Consider the following 10,394-nt stretch of genomic DNA (forward strand, 5'->3'; position numbering starts at 1 on the left):
ACATACATTTATGGTTATGACTTCGATAATATCAGTCTCCATATGTACTTTATGTACTTACGTATTGCAGCACAATCACATGCAAGAAAAATTTGATCGTTTTTTCTATTGCAATATAATAGTAGTTATCATAGTTTTAGTTTTTTCCATTTTTTTTTTTTTTTTACAAAATTAAACTTCAGATATCTTCTATTCCAGGGATAATAAAATTGGTACATGTATAAGAATAAAGTAACATTTATTGCTCATGGAAATGTGTAGTAAAAAAAGTTGAAAATAACTTTAAGTCGTATGTCAGTTTAATATAATTCTAAAATAAAAAAACATTATTTCGAAGTATTAACTCACTGTTTTATAGTTTTCAAACAAAATTTTAATTTAAAATACTAAGACCTTCCAACTTTAAAGAATTTTCTTCGGATCTATAAGTTCTTGCTCACAGATTGCTCTAGATATGATATATAAAAATGTAAGAATAAGTTTAACTGAATTTGTATTCAGTAATTATTATAAATTTTTATATATTTTCTTCGAGAAATTATAAAATCAATGTTTGTATCAATTAATACATTTGATAAGTCAAAATTGCAAAATCTTGGTAAAAATAATTTATGAATGTGAAGCTCTAATAAGAATTTCCAAAATTCACTATTTTAGACAAAATGTTAAATGTGAAAAATAAATATTTTTAGATGAGTATTAATTCAATTGTACGAAAAAATGTATGGTCTTTCCCAATAAATTTTTTTCTTTTTATTGTTAAGCAGAATATTTTTCACGAATACAGAAAAAATTTTTTTTGCTTTTTATAAAAAATGTGTTGAAATTTTAGCACTCAAATTTTTTTTTTATTCGTTCAGAAATTAAAATTAAAAATTTTCTTTCGATAATTATACAAATTTTTACTCTTAATTGCTGCCAAGCTCATTTATTTTCTGGCAAAACCTACCAAAGCGCTTAGTTGCTTTATTTCAGAGAGTGTGAGGAAACCTATAGTCTTAGAACGAAGTGCAAAACCGGTAGTTAGACCAATTTCCCAATTAAAGTGTCAGCTGAAAAGGACCTATACTAACTGGACGCCCTTGGCATTCAATGGTTTGGCGGATACCCTCTCTTTATACAGACCCAACACCCTGCCGGAGTTCCGCGTGGTTGCCGCAGCGTAGGAACACTAAGAAAGTTACATTATTGCGGTATTCCGGGCTTTACGCCCCATATACTTCCCGATCGCGACCGTAACTTAGATTCAACCAGTAGAAACAACCAGCTTCTCTAGGTAATGGAAGGCATGACTTAAAGCTAGTCTGTCCATACCTTATTGCTTTATTTGTATCGCTAACACTTTTAAAAGTTTTATACTTCCGATTTCCGATGTTTTTCACTTTCCATTACTTTCAATCAATCAGATGAGTTTTGTTGAACTTACATAGCAAGTGTTCTTAAGGTAAAGTCATCTTGTAAATTTCTTTTATTTATTTAATTTTTTTGATAAAATTATCAGCAACTTAACCGTTATTTTGCCTATCTCCAAGAAGTGACGATTTATGGTGTGAGATATTCACGAAATAAACCAATAGGTCGCGTAGTATCTCGCGTCAATGAGTTATTTGCATCCGAGTACAAAGGGAGGTGATTATTCATACAATATCAAAATGAATATTGTTGCCTCTGTTTACGTGCTAGAATAAATTTTGGTCTAAAAATGGTCCTCGAGGACTTAAAGAGCTTGCTATGAATTTACAGGTTCGAATTTTCACGGTGTAGAACTTTGAACTGTCGAGTAATTTAAGAGTTTGTTACAATCATCTCTTCGTAAACCATAGAATTAAAAATTTCTTGTGTTGACCCTTTTTTTAGGTTGAGAAGTTCTACATCTTTCACTGAAAGTATATTTGAATAAAAAAAAAATATATTGTGTTTTTCAACTCCGACGACTGTTTTATTACCCTTAGACGAATAATATAACGTAATAATAATATTAACATTTATCATAATTATAATAATAATACATTAATTTTTATGTGTTTTTATAATCTTTTAAAAATCCTCTTTCGATTTATATACATTACTATAAATTAATTTTCGCTTTCCAAATTAAACTTTTACGTTTTACAAAATTTAGTTTTTTTAATTCTTCGAATTTTTCGAATTAAACTAAATATTCCAAAAAAATAATAAAATATTGAAAAAATTGTATATTTTTTTTCAATCAATTTGATTTTATTCAGTGCAAAAACCAAAAAAATTATTCTATGTAAAAAGAGGGTAATATTAAAATCCAAACGGGAAGCCACTGAGAGTTAGCTTAATATCGCGGTATTCTTTCCCCAAATGTTTTGGTTAACCTAACTGGTGATCTCTTGTAAACTGAAAGGGTCATGTGCTGTAGTTTTCGCGAAATTAAAATAAAGTTTATCCTATACTCTTTCATGAGGGGAAATTTCTAGACATCATGAATACGAATAGGAACTATTTACCCGAGGATTCGAATTGAATATACATTCTGAATAGAGTTGAGTGTATCCAAAGGTTAATAATCATACTCGAAATTCATACTCGGATGTTTGTTGGTTAGATATGTCTAAAATGAGAAGTTGGCGTACATCCAATGGATCATTTTATTCACTATACACGTTAACATAGCAGCCTGCTTTTTAATTAACCATAACAACATTTTGGTACATAACATATAATAGTACCTGAGAGTACTCTGGTATATAGCTATGTAGTAGAGTTTTACTTGCAATTAGGTCAACTCGATGATAAGCAGCTCTTAATAATGAGATCCGCACTTTCAAAATATGCATTGCAATTAAAATGATAATCTAATTTTCATTTATTTGATTATTTGATCATATTAATTATTGGATCTAATATATGGACATACTACATTGTGCACGGCCGAGTATTTCGATCTCGTTTCATACATCATCGATTAGTTTTGCTATTATGTATAATTAACGTGATTATGCTATAAATTTGTTCATGAGCGTGATACATATATTTTACTTCGATTTTGACTCGACGCTTTAAATTAATTCTGGTGAAAACATTACGCTTAATAAATAATTATTTCACACTGCACAACATATAACTGTTGATGTTATAAATTAAATGGGAGGTAAGATAAGAAAGCTCTGAAACTCTAGTTATTTTCCACGTTAACATTCCTGGAACTGTTAGATAAAAAAAGTTATAGAAATGGGAGTTTCCAGTCGTTATCGAGCTCTGTCGCTGGCCTGGCTTTGCGCCCACACGCATTACTCTTATCGGCTCAACAAATTTAACTTGATTTCCTATGCGGACTTTACAGCAAGCTCGAGGGAAATACACAGTAGCTGGAGTTACAAGCTCACCCGTCTCAGCTAAACTTGCTTTATGATAAAGAATAAACCACTGCCGCACTCTGATGTCCCTCTGGACTTCCCAATGTTTTCAATACTCCTTTTCTAGATAGTCCAGATTTCTTCTACGCTACCTGCGAACTAAACTTTTCACAAAACAAATTTTATCTTTTATTTGGTCAGCTGCTTTGTTTTCTATGGCAAAAAACATTTGCACTAAAAAAAACAAAAATTATTTGATTCAAGAAAAATATTTTCTATTAAGTTTTAGTCTTATTTCAAAACAATTCACGTTTTTAATTTAATAAATTAACGTTTAAGTCAATATAATTATTAGATAGAAAGAAATGAAAAAAATTAATTTACTCTTCAGTAAAGTAATTTATTTCTTTTCATAATTTTATTTAAAATTAATTCAAATAGAAATTCGCTTCTGTAAATGATAATTTTATTTTTTTTTTACTACAAATATATTTATTACAATTACATTTTAAATAAACACCCACAAAATCCATGAAGAAAGAGTACAGTGAGATAAAAGTCCTCCTATATTTTTTTTTCTAAATGAAGTATGCAATAAGTTTAAAAAAGCACTGGTCTATGATCAAACTATTATTTATTCTTGTTAAACCATAATCGATACAAAAATCATTCAAGTAAAGTTTCCAGAAAATCTTAACAAGTTTTATACCTTAATCCAAAAATTAATCCAGAACTTCTTTTTAATGAAATATCTTACAATTCTATACAATGTGAGTTTATAACAAAGTTATTCTTTTCTTACATTTTAATTAAGAAATGTTAAACTTCAAAGGTAAAGTTTCTCAATTATCAGCAATGAAGTTTAATCGTATTATCACACTAAAAACTTAATCGCACATCTTTAATTCCAAAGTGCTGTTTCTATTTTTTAGACAATAAAATTTTTCAATGTCTTACGGTAAAAAATGTTCCGTTGTTAAACATTTTGAAATTTAATCCTTAACATTTTGCCGCATTGATTTCTTAAAATTGTTTTTAAATTAATTCATAACAGTATTAAGTACCAAACATAAAAATTTTAACACATATTTTTTTGACGCAGTAACGTAAAATTTGTCACTGTGTGAACTCAATCAATGAACACAAAAATAGTAAATTTCAAAGTAATGAACTATTTAATTTAAGAGAAAAATTTATTGATTTTTGGTTGATTCAATAATTTTTCATCTTGATTCTAGATATCAAACTCTTAAAAATGATTTTCTAGGTTTAGCAATATTTTTCTCAAGTCAAGTTAATTTTTTTTTTTCAGTGTGGATTTGTTAGTTCAATTTTTTCATTAAGATTATGTTCATAATCTATATTTACGATGCTCATAATAATTAAAGAAATTTAAGATCTGTTCTATTAAAAAAGAGCGAGTAATTGTACAATTAAAATAAAAAAAAATAATTTATAACTCAGTAAATATTATGAATATTAATTTCAAAAAAATAACACATACGTTACTAAATTTTTGACTAATTTATGAGCATGTGAGGGTAGAAACCATGATATTGCATAATTTAACAGGTATTTTATGTTATGTGTCTGGGGGTCCGGTAAATATATAATTAAAAATTATATATTATCTTCATCATATGAATTGCATGTACTTACTTTCAGATGCATAGAATTTTTTTGCAACTGCACGGAAAATTAAATTTTAAATACATTCATCGAAAACATCCCTTAACTTTGTATAAAATTATAGCATAACTAACAAAATTACTGCCACGTACACGTTTGTGCTGGTAGAATTTAATTCGGTTAATTGAAGCCCAGAACTCCGAGTGTCATTTTGAAAGGTAAATAATTAAAAAACAAATCCAAGAATCCAAGACACCGAGACTTGAGTTGACGGGAATGATACTTAACTTAAACCGAGTATTAGTAGTGATAAAAATTAAACAGTTAAGACGGTTCACGATGATGTCTCTTGGGAGATCCTCGAGTAGCGTATGTTACACGCATAGTCTGGCGCATAGTCTGTATAATTCAGTCATATCCATGCTAATCCTACCGGCCGTGCGTTATATTCTCTATGATGGATGTACAGTCGCGGGAGAATTGCCCTTTTCATTGAAATACAACTAAAATTAAACTCATTTACCACCCTCGTGGATTTACGATCATCCCAGTCGTGAATGCCCACTCACACTACTCGATTGTTTCTATAGAATCTTCTTTACTGTTATTTTTAGTCCAGGGTTCATTTTTGCACTAATGAATGCCGTTCGCATTTACTAAAGACCTGAATTTTGGCTTTAATATTTTTTATGATTTATTCAAGTTGATATGCTTCCATAGATCGTAATGAATAAAATGGTGTAAAGAAAAAAATCAAATCAGACAACAATCTGAAATTTTATCTCATAAAGTTCTAATATTTTCATTGAACATAAGATATTATATAAATCTATTGTGTACTGCTACATATCTCATACATTATCGATAGCGTCCAAGCATCACTGTCCTCTGTCGAGTAGTACACATTCAACTTACTTCGTATACATTTACAGATGTATGTTATAATACATACATCTATGCTACCACATTTAGAACCCTCAGAAACATAAATGTTGTGAGTTATCTGTCGAGACAGAAAATTATCTATAAATTCTTATGACCTCGAGAAGATACACCTCTACAAATCATTGTTGACATTTTAGCCTGTCGAAGACAAATATGAGCTAAAAAGACAGCAAAGGTTCGGATAAAAAATGTAGCCAATAAATATTTTGTTCACCAACTTTACTTCAATTCATGTCATTTTTGGAGAATGAAATTTACTTTTATTTTTTTCTTAATTTAAGTGAGATAAATTAGAAGAAAAGATAAATAAAATTTTTTGTTTGAATGACTCAACAATAATTGAAACAATTTATATTGATTTATTAAATAATATTTTTCCAATATTTAGGTAATCCAAAAGAAAAATTTAGATCTCATTCATAGAATTTTATTTTATCGAAGTAGTAATAAATGTCTTCGTACTAAGTACCTATTTGACTATTACTTTTAATGACATAAAAAAATACAAAAGTCGGAGGACTGTTGGTATATTTGAAAAAAATTGGTAACGTCTTAAAACAAAGTTATCATAGGTCTTAAATTTAGAGAGGGAAAACCGTAAAATGCTTCATTGAACTTACAAAATTCTTGAATGAAAAAATTTTGCTCTCTATCCTCAATTTTTATTTACTTAATTATCAAGTACATTTTTTGAATTGATTTGAACTGAATCTCTCAAAACCAAGAATGAAATTTTGAAAAGAATATTTTTCTTTGAATCAAGATTTTTCTTTTTACTGTAAAAAAATTTCATTCACGATAGTAGTGGCTTTTCAATTCAACTAAAATACTTGATGATAAAAAAATATTTGAGCAACAAAAATACCCAAAATAAAATGATATTTTTAATTTTATTTTATGTTTTGCATCCAGCAGTAGTTAAAAATAAAAAAAAAAAAAAATAAAATTTTATATATTTCAAAGGCAGCTATTTTTATTTATCTCTTCTACTACTCTTCTTTTAGAGTGAAAGGTTATGAGTCAAGTGGAAATACACGAAAGCAGTCAGACGTATTGAAAAAGGAAAAAAATAACAAGGATTATACCAGTCTACATCTTTCACTTACCTTATCTAATCGAAATGACGAGTAGAGGAACAGAAACGCTGGGCGCCAGATGGTCCCGATGGATTCATATTTGGCGTGTGTGTCGATATTTTTTAAGAAAATAAGTCGAGTAATATTGGTGAGGGTGTCGAAATCTTACTTACACTCGATTGGGTTTGAACAGTGCCGAGAAAGTACCTCTGCTCGAAGAGATGTAAAAAAAGGTAAAACCGTTGAAATAGAGACACACTTGAGCGCTAACGTAAGAAAGACGATAATGACCAAGTGGTTATCGGCGAATTTTCAACTGCGATGTAAAAAGGCGAAAATGGTATCAGTAAAGCGGGAATAATGTTGACTGCCGTAATTTCTTCTCTTTGTTTTATATCTGGATACCAGCTGCTACCAATTTAGAGGGCAGTTTTTTATAGCCAACAGCTATAGATAATCACTCGAAGTAGAAGTAATAAAATGAAAAAGAACTGGTTGTCGATGAGTGTTCTACAGGTTGCAGCTAGTTTTCTCAATTCTGCTGAAATCGATCCAGTCTTGTTGGACCGCTATGCAGGAATGCTAGATCAAGCTTGAAATAGCTAAAAATTTTTTCTTCAGGCGAAGTATTCTCACTTGTAAACCAAGTGATATAAACGCTCACAGTCGGCATTTTATGCTGGAATAGAGCACTCTCATTTTGGAAAAAGCTCTACCATGCTGAGCGATTCGTACCATTTTTTTTCAGGTCAACAATGCTTATTAGATATTCTGAATTTAAAATGAAAAACATGACCTACCCGACTAGAAATTTTAATGTAAGACCTATTGGGTCCTCATTGGGCTGCCTAATAGGGACCCCAAATAGGGATGTCACGCAAAGTCCTATGTGGCCCTCATTGGGCAATCCCTCTCAGGTCCCAATGGGGGAAACCCCATCAGAACCCAATCTAAATTTTTAAAGAAAAAATATTATGATCTTCGAAAAGATTAAAAATAATATCGGACTAGATACTCATGTTATGTTAATCATTAGACTATTTAATTTGAATTGAAACGAAATCACTGGTCGGAAAAATCCTTGTCGAGAGTTGGGCTCGAACTTGCGTCCTTAGGGTCCTTAGTCGTTCACGTTACCGCTGGTCCAAGCAGGAATGCTGATTAATTCAATCGGTTAACTGACACATTATTCATGCTATGCTCAAGCTTTTACAAATTGTTTTTTTTATTTATTCACTTTTCTGGCGTGAAAATACAATTTTTGTATAAATTAAATAGAAAATTTTAAAATAAAAAAAAAACTTGACTGAAAAATCCAAAAAAATTGAAAGAATCAAAAATAAAATTCCTTAAAACTGTCCGATTTGATTTGGGATCCTCTTTATGCTAACATAAAGAACTTTTATTTTCAAGATTAAAATTTTGTTGAAATGCATATTATTTAAAAAATTTTTTTATATGGATAAAAATTTAATTATGAAAAATACCGATAATGAAAATTTGTTTTCAATTAAAATTTCTTTTCATACTGAGAAAAAAAATTTGGAGTATGAATTTTGTTTCAGCAACATTAAAATGTATTTCAGTCTAAAAACTCAGTATTTGGATTTAATCAGCACAGAAAGAAAAATTTCTTGACTAGAGAACAAAATTCTTGGCTCAAGAAAATTTTTGGGTACCGGAAAGAAGACCGAAGCTTGTTGCTCGAAGTAAAATTTTTTCTCGAAATTCTATTCTTGGTGGAAGTAATTTTTTATTAATTCAAATCATCATAAATACTTGATACAAAAAATTTTTATCGTTGATCAAGATTTTTAGATACCTTAGGAAAACAGCGCCACCTAATTCAGCTGAGAAAAAAATCTTCCCATTTGACATGTTAATCAATAAAAATATTAATGAAAATTTACTTCTATCAAGAACTAAATTTTTTGTAGCAAGAGGCAGAATTTTCTTAAAACAAGATTTTCTTGACTTAAATAAATTTTTTTGGATCTAGATATGTATTTCTTGAAGCAAGGGAATTAATTTTGTTGGAATAAGTGAAAATTCTTGTGTCAAAAAAAAAATTTTTTTCAATGTTGGATGAATTTTTTCTAATTCTTTTCTATTCTCAACAAATAATTTTTATTTTTATTTCTAATTAATTTATGACAAATATATTCTAATAATATAAGATCACACATCTTTGGGCGATTAATTTTTATATAAATAAACGACTGCCTAAATTTAAAGATTATTTCTTCATGTATCTACTCACAGTTTGGGTTAACCTAATTGGGTTCTACTACGAGCCCAGTTAGGAAAGCCCATCGATGCAATATTTACATTACGTTGAGAAAATCATCTTCGGTCCCATACAGGTCTCACTTGGGAGAACTTAGCAATTTTATTTTTATTTTTCGTTAGGTTATCCCTCTTAAGTTCCACCCAGGACCTTATTGGGAAAAACTTAATAAAAATTCTTGATTTTACGTTGGGATTTCCCAACTGAGGGCTAATTAGGCCCTTATAGGGATTTCCCCATCGGACATGCCTCTTCGGGACCCAATCAGATCCAGATGTATACCCTGGGTAATCCCAAAGTAATTTCTAGTCGGGAGACTGAGCTTCGTAATACTAACTTTTACCGGCACATGCGCAGAAGTACTGAATTCTTTATTTTAATTAAAATACTAGAATACATATTTTGTAAATTACAACTTTAAAAACATAAAATTAATAAATAAATCATTTGATCTAAAATAATTTTATTAGTCACTTACCGATCACAAATACCATGGAAAAAATAATTTTTCCTCTTTTATTTTCACTCGAAGCATTTAATTTTCACGTTAGGATTGCCCACTGAGGCCCCACACAGATCCCAATCGGGAAAAAACTGACCAAAACTATTTCTTTTATCTTGGGCTTTCCCATTGAGGTCCAATGCAGAGCCCAATTGAGAATAACTGACCAAAACTCTTACTTTTTATCTGGGTTCTTCCCATTAAGGTCCAATGAAGATCCCAATCAAGAAAAAACTAACCAAAACAATTTTTTTATCTTGGGCTTTCCCATTGAGGTCCAATGCAGAGCCCAATTGGGAATAACTGACCAAAACTTTTACTTTTTATCTTGGGTTTACCCATTGAGGCCCAATGCAGATCCCAATTGGAAAAAACTGGTTAAAATTTTTTACTGTTGTTTTGGGAATTCCCAATTAGGTCCCACACAGAGCCTGAATGGGAAAAACTAATTACAAATTAATGAATTATTTCTGAGGATTTCCCAATTGGGAACTGATTGGGTCCTCATAGAAATTTCCCTATTGGGAATGCCTCCTTGGAACCCAATAGGGTCCAGATATATACTCCGGGTATTCCCGAAGTAATTTCTAGTCGGGTACGTCTTTTAGAATATCGACGATCTTACGTCA

The sequence above is a fragment of the Cotesia typhae genome, unplaced genomic scaffold (assembly GCF_013202065.1).
Source record: "Cotesia typhae breed Kobodo isofemale line unplaced genomic scaffold, CoteBio_Ctyphae contig_122, whole genome shotgun sequence".
NCBI lineage: Eukaryota > Metazoa > Arthropoda > Insecta > Hymenoptera > Braconidae > Cotesia > Cotesia typhae.